The sequence below is a fragment of the Rutidosis leptorrhynchoides genome, chromosome 3 (assembly GCF_046630445.1).
Source record: "Rutidosis leptorrhynchoides isolate AG116_Rl617_1_P2 chromosome 3, CSIRO_AGI_Rlap_v1, whole genome shotgun sequence".
NCBI classification, from domain to species: domain Eukaryota; kingdom Viridiplantae; phylum Streptophyta; class Magnoliopsida; order Asterales; family Asteraceae; genus Rutidosis; species Rutidosis leptorrhynchoides.
The window spans coordinates 398603195-398608302 of NC_092335.1; the positions used below are offsets into that span (position 1 = coordinate 398603195).

A 5108-nucleotide genomic window follows, 5' to 3' on the forward strand; every position below is an offset into this window, starting at 1 on the left:
TTTTCATTTCTACGCTCTAGTTTTTAGGTATAGAATTTTTCTTCTTTAAATTTCGACGAAAAATTATTGTAAGCAATTAAATTGATAGACATCCAAATTTTCTGGTTCGTAGTAATAGTTGGATTTGTTAGTGACAAGTTGTGGGCTTCCGATTTAAAGGGTCCTGGCTACCTGCTGCATCTATTGGCTATTCAAAATGTGAGCAAAATAAAAAAATTCTATTAATTTGATAACTTATATAATTTTTACCTTTATAACTAATAGGATATTCAGTGAATGCACCGAGCAAAACGTTCACCACCTTTCATATGTTCACCACCTGTAACTCGATCAAGACATCTAGCCAATATAATCACCGTTGATTTTTCTTTAGAATCATCATCAAGTCGAACAAGTACTCCAATTCAAATTTCCAATAATTCATCTTTTGAACCCGATTTCACAATTGAGAACCCGGAGGATATTCAGGGACAATTCCAAGTTCTTGAACCACTAATCATTTCTCATGAACCACAAACCGTTAAATCAAAATCTTCTAGTGATTCGGATTCAACAAATTTAGATATGTCAGAAACCGAACCTCAAAGTATGGAAGACCGAATGAGAGCCATACGCACGGGCCAAGGTCACGCCATTATTAAGACAGATGTTAATGCGCCAGATTTTGAAATCAAAAGACAAATCCTACACATGGTCACTAATCAATGCCAATTCGGTGGTACAGCAAAAGAAGATCCAAACGAACATCTTCGAACTTTTAATAGGATTTGTAATCTATTTAAAATCCGAGAAGTTGAGGATGAAACTATTTATCTTATGTTGTTCCCCTGGACTTTAAAGGGAGAAGCCAAAGATTGGTTAGAATCGTTACCTGAAGGGGCGATTGACACATGGGATGTTTTAGTTGAGAAATTTCTTAAAAGATTCTTTCCGGCATCTAAAGCCGTGAGACTTCAAGGAGAAATTGCCACGTTCATGCAAAAGCCAAATGAAACGTTATATGAGGCATGGACAAGATTCGGAAGGATGTTGAGAGGATGTCCTCAACACGGTTTAGACACTTATCAAATAGTACAAATATTCTACCAAAGTGTCGACGATGCTACACGAAAAGACATCGACACAGCAGCTGGTGGTTCCATTATGAAGAAAACCGCAACTGAAGCTCACAATATAATTGATAACACAGCCTCCCACTCTCATGAGTGGCATCAGGAAAAAGATATCTTTCATTCATCTAAAGCGGCTAGAGCCGATTCTAGCCATGACTTTGATTCCGTTTCTGCAAAAATAGATGCTTTTGAAAGAAGAATGGAAAAGATGACTAAAGATATTCACGCAATACGAATCAGTTGTGAGAAATGCGGTGGACCACACTCAACGAAAGATTGTCACATCGAGCAAATGTTGGAACAACGTGAGAATGTTTCCTACATGAACTAAAGGTCGGGAAATAATTATCAACCGCCAAGGCCAAACTTCAATCGAAATCAAAACATTCTTTACAATCCAAATGGACCCAACAATAACTCGTATAACCAACAAGGTCCGAATAACCAACCAACTCAAAACAACACTTTCAATCAACAAAGACCTAGCTTGTATAAACCACCACAACAAATCGAAGAGAAAAAGTCAAATCTGGAAGAAATGGTACAAAAGCTAGTTGAATCTCAAACACAATTTATTGCAACTCAAACCCAAACGAATGAGAGGTTTGATCAGTCATTTCGAACTCAAAATCTTCCATTTTGAATCTAGAAAAACACGTAAGTACTCTTGCTAGCATGATGAGTGAGAGGGAACAAGGAAAGCTACCGAGTGATAAAATGTCCCGTTCATATTGATTATAAACGTTCCATATTAATTGATTTCATCGCGAGGTTTTGACCTCTATATGAGACGTTTTTCAAAGACTGCATTCATTTTTAAAACAACCATAACCTTTATTTTATCGATAAAGGTTTAAAAAAACATTACGTAGATTATCAAATAATGATAATCTAAAATATACCGTTTACACAAGACCATTACATAATGGTTTACAATAAGAACATATTACGTCAAAAATAAGTTTCTTGAATGCAGTTTTTACATAATATCATACAAGCATGGACTCCAAATCTTGTCCTTATTTTAGTATGCAACATCGGAAGCTCTTAATAATCACCTGAGAATAAACATGCTTAAAACGTCAACAAAAATGTTGGTGAGTTATAGGTTTAACCTATATATTATCAAATCATAATAATAGACCACAAGATTTCATATTTCAATATACATCCCATACATAGAGATAAAATTCATTCATATGGTGAACACCTGGTAACCGACATTAACAAGATGCATATAAGAATATCCCCTATCATTTCGGGAAATCTTTCGAACATGATAAAAACGAATTCAAAGTACTAAAGCATCCAGTACTTTGGATGGGGTTCGTTAGGCCCAATAGATCTATCTTTAGGATTCGCGTCAATTAGTAGATCGGTTTACTAATTCTTAGGTTACCAAGAAAAAGGGGCATATTCGGCTTCGATCATTCACCCATATAATGTAGTTTCAATTATTTGTGTCTATTTCGTAAAACATTTATAAAACTGCATGTATTCTCATCCCAAAATATTAGATTTTAAAAGTGGGACTATAACTCACTTTCACAGATTTTTACTTCGTCGAGAAGTAAGACTTGGCCACTAGTCGATTCACGAACCTGTAACAAATATGTACATATATATCAAAGTATGTTCAAAATATATTTACAACACTTTTAATACATTTTGATGTTTTATGTTTATTAAGTCAGTTGTTCTCGTTAGTAACCTACAACTAGTTGTCCACAGTTAGATGTACAGAAATAAATCGATATATATTATCTTGAATCAATCCACGACCCAGTGTATACACGTCTCAGGCTAGATCACAACTCAAAGTATATATATTTTTGGAATCAACCTCAACCCTGTATAGCTAACTCCAACATTACTGCATATAGAGTGTCTATGGTTGTTCCAAATAATATATATACATGGGTCGATATGATATGTCAAAACATTTGCATACGTGTCTATGGTATCCCAAGATTACATAATATATTAGAATACATGTATAATACAATATAAGTTAGCTAGGATATGATTTGTATAGAATTGTTAATATTTCCCGTAGCTACAAAAATCAAAAAAATATCCAATCTTGTTTTACCCATAACTTCTTCATTTTAAATCCGTTTTAAGTGAATCAAATTGCTATGGTTTCATATTGAACTCTATTTTATGAATCTAAACAGAAAAAGTATAGGTTTATAGTCAGAAATATAAGTTACAAGTTGTTTTTGTAAGAGGTAGTCATTTCAGTCGAAAGAACGACGTCTTGATGACCATTTTGAAAAACATACTTCCACTTTGAGTTTAACCATGATTTTTGGATATAGTTTCATGTTCATAAGAAAAATCATTTTCCCAGAAGAACAACTTTTAAATCAAAGTTTATCATAGTTTTTAATTATCAAACCCAAAACAGCCCGCGGTGTTACTACGACGGCGTATGTCCGGTTTTACGGTGTTTTTCTTGTTTCCAGGTTTTAAATCATTAAGTTAGCATATCATATAGATATAGAAAATGTGTTTAGTTAATTTTAAAAGTCAAGTTATAAGGATTAACTTTTGTTTGCGAACAAGTTTAGAATTAACTAAACTATGTTCTAGTGATTTCAAGTTTAAACCTTCGAATAAGATAGCTTTATATGTATAAATCGAATGATGTTATGAACATCTTTACTACCTCAAGTTTTGTGGATAAACCTACTGGAAAAGAGACAAATGGATCTAGCTTCAAAGGATCTTGGATGGCTTGAAAGTTCTTGAAGTAGAATCATGACACGAAAACAAGTTCAAGTAAGATTTCCACTCGAAATAAGATTGTTATAGTTATAGAAATTGAATCAAAGTTTGAATATGAGTATTACCTTGTATTAGAAAGATATCTTACTGTAAATAAGAAAGATTTCTTGAGGTTGGATGATCACTCTACAAGATTGGAAGTAAGCTAGCAAACTTGGAATTATTCTTGATTTTATGAAACTAGAACTTGTAGAATTTATGAAGAACACTTAGAACTTGAAGATAGAACTTGAGAGAGATCAATTAGATGAAGAAAATTGAAGAATGAAAGTGTTTGTAGGTGTTTTTGGTCGTTGGTATATGGATTAGATATAAAGGATGTGTAATTTTGTTTACATGTAAATAAGTCATGAATGATTACTCATATTTTTGTAATTTTATGAGATATTTCATGCTAGTTGCCAAATGATGGTTCCTATATGTGTTAGGTGAGTCACATGGGCTGCTAAGAGCTAATCATTGGAGTGTATATACCAATAGTACAAACATCTAAAAGCTGTGTATTGTACGAGTACGAATACGGGTGCATACGAGTAGAATTGTTGATGAAACTGAACGAGGATGTAATTGTAAGTATTTTTGATAAGTAGAAGTATTTTGATAAGTGTCTTGAAGTCTTTCAAAAGTGTATGAATACATATTAAAACAATACATGTATATACATTTTAACTGAGTCGTTAAGTCATCATTAGTCGTTATATGTAAATGTTGATTTAAAACCTTTAAGTTAACGATCTTGTTAAATGTTGTTAACCCAATGTTTATTATATCTAATGAGATGTTAAATTATTATATTATCATGATATTATAATATATTAATATATCTTAATATGATATATATACATTTAAATGTCGATACAACGATAATCGTTACATATATGTCTCGTTTCGAAATCATTAAGTTAGTAGTCTTGTTTTTACATATGTAGTTCATTGTTAATACACTTAATGACATGTTTACTTATCATTTATCATGATTAAACATAGTGTATCAATATCTTAATATGATTCATATGTATTTAGTAAGAAGTTGTTATAATGATAATCGTTATATATATCGTTTCGAGTTTCTTAATTCAATAAACTCAATTTTATGTATATAACTCATTGTTAAAATACCTAATGAGATACTTACTTACAATAATATCATGTTAACTATATATATATAACCATATATATGTCATCATAGTTTTTACAAGTTTTAAC

At 31.9% G+C, this 5108-nt stretch overlaps 1 non-coding gene across 1 annotated transcript; it reads right to left on the bottom strand.

Annotated features, from left to right (window-relative positions):
- Nucleotides 1-948: 948 nt before the first annotated feature.
- LOC139903097 (small nucleolar RNA R71) lies at nucleotides 949-1055 on the bottom strand. Its single transcript, XR_011777941.1, has one exon. It is a non-coding gene; the product is annotated as a small nucleolar RNA R71 (small nucleolar RNA).
- Nucleotides 1056-5108: the final 4053 nt, after the last annotated feature.